Here is a 10,243-nt window from a genome sequence, read left to right as displayed (position 1 = left end):
AGTTCTCATAGGTTTTTAAAATCGAAAAAGAAAAAGTCAGAAAAAGATCCAAAAGGATCTCTCATCAAAAAGGAAAGTTAACAACTTAGGTGATGCCTTCTAATTTTCAATTTTCGCTCAACTTAGGAAACCCACTTTTTAGGTTGTCTACACAGCCACATGGGAGTTGAAACATGCCTAAAATTACTCCTAACCCTTAGGTATACCTTATGGGCTTTAAGAAACACTCTTAAACTACCACTAGGTGTCCATTTAACCCCTTTTAAACCCCTCTGAAGTTAATTTTTGGGTCAAACTTAAGTTGACCACCCCAAAGATTCTCTTCCCAAGGCAAATATGGAATCAGATTAAATTAATTGAAAAAGCTATGGTTAAACAACTCTCTCCAAGAGACAATTTAAAAAAAATCAAAACATACATCAACACATGTGTCAAGTGACACAATAAAAATACTTTTACAAAATTATACATGAAATCTTGTCTCTTGTTGGATTTACACAAATAAATAAATTCAATCTAACACACATGCAATATCCACTTTCACAAATAAAATGCTATGCAAACAGGGTGTTGTCTCTCCAAATAGACAAACCCTGGTTTTATGAACGTACATAGGTCTAGGTTTGGTTCTCCATAATATTTCCATGTTCACATGGATAATTTTCTTGCACATCTCAATTACACATTAGTAATTCCAAATAACCTCATATAATATAAAACACATGAATAAGAATACACATCAACGCTCTGCATACAATATACATTTAAACAAATCGATACATCTTACATCAAAACAACTCCACATAAGAAAATATCATAATTCTCATAATTTTGATCCACACATAAAACATGCATCCTATTTCTATCATCATAGTAAAGTCCTACAAATCCAATAATGACATATATCATCTCAAATTTATCATATTCTAGAATCATGTAGATTTCTATATCATAAAGTATATAAATGAAGCATCAACATATAGAAATGCTATCCAAATTATGGAATCATATAAGTTCTAAATTGATAATGCATAAAAATAAAGCATCCATAATAGTCTCAACAATAAAATAACTGAAATCCTTGACTAAGTCAGGGTAGGGCCTCATAGCATTATACACTCTAATGAGAATTGAAGGTGTTGTCATTGATGGCAACCTTGTGGCATTCAACTGGTACCACCGATAGACACCGACACTGGCAGGCACTTCAGCGACAATGGCAACTATGCATACCGACACCCCAGCCAACAGGAACAAACTTTTGTTTATTGTATTTAATTGTAAATATCTTTTGTAAAGCTGACATGGCACATTGTAATAGACTCATATATGTATGAGATCTTGTAAATCATTTTGAAAGAAGATAGGAGGATAGAAGAGAGAGGAATAAGCAAATATTAAGGAAGATATAAGGTAGATTTTGTATAAGGTTTATGGTTATAGTATGAGCTTAAACTGGTACTAAACCTGGTATAGCAAATGCTGAATTGTAGCAGTACATTGTATTGGATTTTCATAATCCATTTTGTAAGTCAATGAGACCTCCATTTTGTATATTGAGCAGCGAGCTCTAGGCAGTTGGCCTTCCTGCATGTGCAGGCACCTCATTGTAAGTAATATACATTCATTGGCCAATGAGTGAACATTGTGGGTCACAAATCCCACTGAGACTTTTCCCACACCAGGTTTCCTTGTTAAATATCTTGTGTTATGGTGTGTTTTCTATGTTGTCTTTATTGTTCCTATTTACTGCATTAACTCTTATTTACCGGTACACTATTTTGGAATACATAATACTTAATAAGGTTAAATATTCTATTAACCAGTTAGATACTGATTCACCCCCCTCCCCTCTCAGCATCTTTGGGATTGTCATTAATCCTAACAATCACATGGATCCTAAACCCATCAATCTTGACCCTTCACAAGCCCACTCAATCTTAACCATTCAATCAACATTTTTCCCTATAAAAGGACCTCATTCCCCAAGAAGAAAAAGGAATTAGAGAGCATTTTTAGAGAATTGTTATTATAGTGAAATTCACATAGACATTAGAATATTTCTCATAGAAACCCTTTTACACTTGCATAAGCATTTGTTTATCATCTACAACCATCTTGAATCTCCATATGGCATCCATGGATAGTGCTAAAAGCTGAGAGCTACACTCATTTGGGACTTGGAGAGGGAAGAAACAAGGGAGAAGCATCAAAAGGCATCATGGAAGCATCTTAGGGAGACTCTTCTCCTTTTTTTTGTTTTGTTAAACTTCTTTCATGATTTTTGAAATCTCTTTTGATATGTTTGGAATGGTTTTTAATTCTTTGTTTTGGTTTTATGGGTGAAACTAACTTATTGATATTGAACTATATTTTTTGCCTTGTCCCCATTTCGACGACATCATATATATTAAAGAATCTAGTATTTTATTAAAAAACAAAGAACATATCTATTAAGTAAAAAAAATTGAAGGAAAAGGTGGAAGCAAATGAAGTCAGACTGGTTTATGTGAATACCAAAGAGAAAATTGTAGATATTTTCACTAAACCTTTTCCTAAGGAATCATTTGAGTGCTTCAGAGACAGACTGGGGGTTTCTGCCCCTCCGATATAGACCTAATTGATGCAGTTTGGCATTAGTCTTGTATGCATTATCAATGTTATTATTCATTTCGGATTGATTTGGTGGTGCTACTACTTAGGGGGATTAGTCAGCAGTGTAGTTCAAAGGATTTATGATTTATCTTTGATATTTATGTCAGATATTTGGCATTGATGTCAAAGGGGGAGAGATATTCCTGTGAAAAACAATTCATTAGGGGGAGAGACTTATAGAACTTTACTGAGATATCATTCATAGGGGGAGTTTGTTTGACATATCATTCTATGGGAGATTGTTAGTTGTTTGGCATTTCTTGGCACTTGGATGTTTTTCACATCTAGTTTTTCCATCAATGCCAAAGGGGGAGATTGTTAGCAATTTGGAGGAATTGATTATGATGTGTTGTCATTGATGTCAACACTAGTTGTTTTGGTTATTAACTGGTTTCTAGTTACTTCTGATAGAGTGGTTGGATTATGATCCAGTATGCTCCAGTATGCTTTGGTTTGTGGAATTGGTTTGGATTGGTCATTCATGTTGTTCAAATGCATATCACAATCAGTTGGTTTGGGATTTGATGACTCAGATGCTATCATTTGGTCTAGTAAGCCTTTTGGTCACCTGTAAGGGTTTTACTGGCAGAGCTTTGTTGAAGATGTTTTGATGCACTTGATAAGTGGTGTTAGTGTCGCTTCTAGATGGCTCATGGAATGTTGTTGGTTATCTTGTTCGCGTTCTTATTGATTAGTGGTGTTGGATTTCATTTAGGGCAACCTATTTTGGGTCTGGTGTTATCTAGGTTATGGACCGGTTTATGTAACGTGTTGGTGGATGATCCCGATGTGTTACCAATGGGATTTAATGATTGATTTACATAGTTTTCAGCCTAGGTCAATGTGGTTGATCATTAGATTGTAAGTTTATGTAATGAATTTATTGTATCATCTTTTAGGTGGCTGACCTAATTGTTTAGGTTCAGGGTTGGTATATATATGATGTAAGATCTATTTGAAAATAATGGGTTATGGGATTATGCAATTTTTTGTCTGTGAATAATAATGTAATCATATGTAGAGGTTTTGGTTGATCATTGGTGATTGAATTGGGTTTACAAGAGAGGATTTAGTCCTCTAGTACTGATCTTAATCAAAACTGTACTTAGGCACAGGAGATGTTATCTTTGCAGTTCACTCCTCTTTTCAGATTGTAGTCTGGATTTCTCTTGTAGTCAGTGAGGCTCCTTTTGTGATGAGTAGTGCACACTAGGCTATTGGCCTTCCTGCATGTGCAAGCCCCTCATTTTGTAACCACATACTTACTGCAAAAGTATTATCTGACTTTGAGTAGCCTTCCCACCATGGTTTTTCCCTTTACCAAGTTTTCCATGTATAAATCTTGGTGTCATGTGTTATGGATGCATGGTAACTATTTTGTGATTTATGTTTATTCTTAATTGTTATATCTTCTATTTCGGTATTTTTCTTATGCTTTTAAGTATTGAGTTTATGTGTTCTGGTAATCAGGTTTTGAATTCTTAAGGTTTTGTAATCTATTGACAACTGATTCACCCCCCTCTTAGTTGTCCTCCGGTTATCTGAGCTATCTAATATAGGCATCATCGAGGATATCTTTGATTGAGGATGATACCTAGACAAAGAGGGGGTACCCTAAAACAAACAAAATTAACACAAGAGATATTAGTACATAATATTAAACATAATTTAAAAAATCTAAAATTAAAAGTCTCGAATATTCCATCAAAAGAATACATAAAATAAGGTGTACAAAATATGATACTGCATAGCTTTGTAGGCCAAAATTGATTGCTGAGAGCATGACATCATCAATGTGGGACATTTGGTCCCCTATCAATGCTTACACAACAAAAAATTGTCAAGCATTAAAGAGAGTTAAAGTATATCTTATAATTTTTATTGAATTCAGTGTACTATTCTATTTAACATGGTGCAAAATTTATACCTCAAGTGTCGAAGTTGTAGCTACAATAACTATGAGAAGGAATATCAGATGGTGTATTAACACACACTCCTGCATCCTGAAATGCATATTGTTTGTATCAATTCAAATCAATCTATAAATGAAAATTCATTTACAGTTATAATTTTTAATTTAGTGATAAATAAAATGTTATGAATTCAAATCAAGACACCTGTGTCTATAGCTGACTAGGAAACATGTCCATCAATTCATCTGTCAGGGCCACAACTTCAGTCGTGCAGGTTTAGCATCTTCTCCCTCAAATCATGCACAGATGGTATGTGGAACCATTTTCACTAGCCTCGACATCCATCCCTATGCATATACTTGAGCAAGTAGGACACACATGCTCAATGGGTTGACTAGCACCAGTTGCCTCAACAAATGGATAATTGTCTGGTCCAAGAGGGTGTGCTAAGTGTGTCCCATGTTGGATGATCGGATCAGTCAATACTATGGTCTCTTGAAGAGTCTCTAGCTCCATCAACTTTGTCAGTGCTACTAGGACCACCACATACACCATGGTCTTGGGTACTAGGGGTGACAACTCTGTAGGTCCATTACCCTATAGGCTCCAAGTCTATCTTGGGCACAACTACCACCTCTACCATGGATCTCTCTCATATCAAAATAATTAGGCTGCTCATTGAAGAAAAACTCACAATATACTTTCCTCAAAAAATATGGTGGAACCTCAAAATTATTACAAGGTGGTTCGTCAAAGACTATCCACCACCTATTCCAAAAAAGATTTTTCATCTATACATTGGTACACCAATGTATGGGAAATCTCTCTACATTAAGAGGTAAGGACTCACCAATTCTAGGATCAACAAAAAGAGCACATATTTGTGCTTTACTTATGTTTTTTGTTTCCACTACATCATATGATAACCCGTCAGAATAATAAGTGCGACACCTATCCCTATAGTTTCCCTATTTTGTAATCTGACTTGAAATTGTAGTGGCATAACTAGCCAATGTTTCTAGGCCAGTGGCAAGGGATAAATGATGCTCAAGCTTAGATGTTTTCAATCTATTAATCAGTCTAGTTATTTTTACAATGTTTTGCCCTAACTGATTAACAAATCCTTCTGTGTAGTTGTTGTACAGTCTAAAGGAGGAGCTAGAGGTGTATCTTGAGGGTTTTTCTATGGGTTTTGTTGTGGTTTTTGAGGTGTGTCTTGTTATGGTTCTGGATTTTTAGAATTTGATATTGGTAACAAAAATTAAAAAAAAACTAATCAAAATAAACGAATTTAAATTAAAAATGTAAATAAAATTTATCAAATGTGCAAAAAAAGAAAAAGTGTAACTGACCTCTTTGGATGGCATTTGGGTGTGAAAATATGTAGCCTGTGCATGTTTTGGAACAAAAAACCCCTAAAACTCACTCTCGGTCGTGGAATAAAAGAATACAATCGATGTTCAAAAAAAAATTATTGACAAGGACCATGTATGTAGTCCTTTAGCAACTAAAACCGCATACAGGGTCCTAGTTCTTCAAGGACCATGTATGTGGTCTTATTTCCTAGAGGATCACATACATTATTTTGTCCCTTTAGGCTCGAGCACAATGAACCTAACTGCGTACGAGGTTTTTTAAAAATTTTAAACCGCGAACGCCGTTGCTATTTTTTTAGTGTGTCCACGTTTTTGCGCACCATCTTGGTGCACACACTCTTATATTCCCCAAACTCTAGACCTATCTTTCTCTCCCTCTCTTGTCTCTCTCAATTCTCTGTCCCCTCTCTAGGCATATCCCATCCTCTCTGTTGGCATTCTACACTCTTATGAGAATAGTGGTGTTGTCTTTGATGACAACCATTTGGCAATCTTCTACCACTCATTTGGTAAATCCACTGGTAGTTACCGACACCGGAATAGACATCTACATACACTGGCAGACACTTCACCAACAGCAGCAACAATGCATACCGACACCCCAGCTGGTAGGGAATAAACTTTTGTTTATTGTATTTAAATATAATTATCTTTTGTAAAGCCGACATGGCATATTGTAAAAGACTCATATATATGTATGAGATCTTACAGGTCATTGTGTGAAAAAAGGTATTATGCATGGAGAAAATATATGGATGATATTTTGTAAAAGAGATATATAGTTGCAATGAAGGTTTTGGTTATAGAATGAGCTTAAACCGGTACTGAACTTGGCATAGTTGATGCTAATTTGAAGCAGTAAATTGTATTGGATTTCATAATCCACTTTTGTAGTCAGTGTGACTCTTATTGGGCAGTGAGCTCTAGGTAGTTGGCCTTCCTGCATGTGCAGGCCCCTCATTGTAAGTAATATTTATTCATTGGCCAGTGAGTGAATATTGTGGGTCACAAATCCCACTGAGGTTTTTCCCACACAAAGTTTCCTCATTAAACATCTTGTGTTATGGTGTGTTTTCTATGTTGTCTTTATTGTTCCTATTTATTGAACTAATTCTTATTTATCAGTACACTCTTTTGAGATGCAAAATTCTTAATAAGGTTAAATATTCTACTTACCATTTAGATACTGATTCACCCCGCTCTCAGTATCTTTGGGACTATCATTAATCCTATCACTCTCTACCTTTCATTCCTTCCTTGTACCCCCATTTCTATCCTTGACTCCCTCTCTCTCTCTTTTCTTCTCTCTCACTCTCTTATTATTTCTCTCCCCTCCCACTCCTTTCTCTTGGTCACTACCTATCCCTTCTATCCTCTCTCTTCCAATATCTAGGGCTCTCCCTCCCTCCCTATTCACCTTACTACCTCTCCCTCCCTATATTATTACCTAACTCTCTCTCCCCCTCTAGGTTTTTCACTTAACTAATTGTCCACCCTCTAGTTATCTCCCTCCCTCTCAAGCTTTCTCTCCCTTCCCTTTTTTCCTATCTATTTATGAGCTCTCTCTCACTCTTCTCTCTCTCTCTCCAAACCTATCCATCTCCTCATTGGCTTTGTCTCTCACTCCCTCTATGTATACCTCTCCATCCATACCCTCTTACTCATCTCTTTGCTTTTCTCTCTCTTCTTTAATCCCTCCCTCCCCTCTCTAGGTCTCTCCCTTCCTTTCTTATCCTCTCCCTCTCCCTCTCCCACTCCCACTCTCTTGTCTTCTCTCTTCCTCTCTTATTCTCTATCTTCATTGTTTATGTCATTACCTCTCCATCCCACCCTCTCTCCCCTCTCTAGTTTTCTCCCTCCCTTCCTCTCCACCTATCTACCTCTATATATAGGTCTCATTACCCACCTCTATTTATCTCCCTCTATCTATCTTACTCCAATCTCACCATCTAGGTATATCACCTATCTAATTATTTAACATCCCTCACCTCTCTATCTCCTTCCCTAAGTCTATCATTTCCTCCACCCTATTCCATAAAATATATACCCTAAATAATTTATATACCATAAGCCCTATATTAGATAGATAGAGAGAGAGAGAGAGAGAATGGATGAAAGGAGATGAAGACATGAAAGGAGTGAGGGATCTTTTGAAGGAGGAGACAGAGATGTGAAGGGGGGGGGAGAGAGAGAGAGAGAGATTTCATAAAGGGAGAGGGTTAAGGGGGGTGAGTTAGATAGCTATAGGGGGAGAGAGAGGTGAGAGAGCTAGATAGGGAGAGAGAGTAGTGACATAGATAGAGGGGGATACAAAGAGGTGGTTAATTATACAAGGATGGAGAATTAGAGCAATAGAGAGAGAGAGAGAGGTATCAATACAACCAATACCCTCAACCCTATGTACCATAAATCATGTACCCTATACCCTAAACCTTATATCCTACAACTTGTTATCTAAATCCTATGCAAGGGAGGGAGAGGTGATGACCAAAGATGGTAGGGAGAGAAAAAAGGAGAGGGGAGACTAAAGAGAGAGAGAAAGCTAAGAAGAGAGGGAGAGGTGGGCACAAAGAGACTGAGAGACCTAGAGAAGGAAGAGGTATATAGGTAAGGGAGAGAGAGAGAGAGAGAGAGAGAGAGAGAGGTAGAGAGAAAATAATTATAGAGGAGAGAGATATAGAGGTGAGAGATCTAGAGCCTAGGAAGAAAGAGGTGAGAGACCTAGGGTGGAAAGATAGAGGTGAGGTAGATAGAGGGGGAGAGACAAGTAGTTAATGAGACAAATATGGATAGGTAGAGAGGTAAAGGAGGGAAGGAGAAACATAGGTATGGAAAGAGAGGTTGAAAGTTAGAGGTAGTGATCAAGAGAACAAAGAGAGAGTGCAGAGAAATAATAGGAGAAGAAAATATTAAATAGGTCATATGGTGTCTTAAGGGGTCATATGGTCATATGGTGTCTTAAGGAATCATATAGCATCCTAAGGGGTCATGTGGTGTCCTAAGGGGTCATATGGGGTTCTAAGGAATCATATGGTGTCTAGAGGGTCATACAGTGTCTTAAGGGGTCATATGGTTTTGTTAGAGGTCATATGGTGTGCTAAGGGATCATATGGTTTCATTAGGGGTCATTTGGGGTCCTAAGGGGCTATACATGTGTTAGAACACCATATGACCCTTTAGAAAACCATATGAACCATTGGGACATCATATCATCCTTAGGGGTCATATGGTGTCCTAAGGGGTGATATGGAGTTTTTAGGGGTCATATGGGGTCCTAAGGGGCCACACATGTGTCAAAATGCCATATGATCCCTTAGGATACCATATGATCCACTATGACATCATTTGATCGTAAGGGGTCATATAGTGTCCTAAGGGGTCATATGGTGTTGTTAAGGGTCATATGGTGTCTTAAGGGGCTACAAATCTGTTAGAACACCACATGACCCCTTAGGACACCATATGATACATTAGGACATCATTCGGTCCTAAGGGGTCATATACTATCCTAAGTGGGCATGTCATGTACTAGGATGTTAAAAGGGGTCATATGGTGTCATTATGGGACATATGGGGTCCTAAGGGGCCACACATGTTAGAACACCATATGACCCCTTAGGACACCAGATGATCCATTAGGACATCATTTGGTCCTAAGGGGTCATATAGTGTCCTAAGCAGTCATGTGGTGTACTAGGATGTTAAAAGGGGTCATATGGTGTCTTGAGTGGTCATATGGTGTCATTAGGGGACATATGGGATCCTAAGGGGTCATATGGTGTTGTTAGGGGTCATATGGGGTTCTAATGGGAAACGCATGTGCTAGAACACCATATGACCCCTTAAGACACTATATCACCCCTTAGGACATCATATTGTCCTAAGGGGTTGTATGGTGTCCTAAGGGCTCATGTCATACATACCAAGAATTACTAATGGGTTATATGGTTTACTAAGGGGTCATATGGTTTTCTAATGCATGTGTGGCCCCTTAGGACCCCATATGACACCTTAGAACACCATATGACCCATTAGGACATCATATGGTCCTAAGGGGTCATATGGTGTCCTAAGGGGTGATATGGTGTCGTTAGGGGTCATTTGGGGTCATAAAAGAGCCACACGTGTTATAACACCATGTGACCTCTTAGGACACCATATTACCCATTAGGACATCATATGGTGTTGTTAGGTGTCATATGGGGTCCTAAGGGGCCACACATGTGTTAGAACACCATATGACCCCTTTGGATACCATATGACCCATTAAAACATCACATGGTCCTAAGAGGTCATATG

The sequence above is a fragment of the Cryptomeria japonica genome, chromosome 6 (assembly GCF_030272615.1).
Source record: "Cryptomeria japonica chromosome 6, Sugi_1.0, whole genome shotgun sequence".
Classification (NCBI taxonomy): Eukaryota; Viridiplantae; Streptophyta; class Pinopsida; order Cupressales; family Cupressaceae; genus Cryptomeria; species Cryptomeria japonica.
This window is presented reverse-complemented; position numbering follows the sequence as displayed.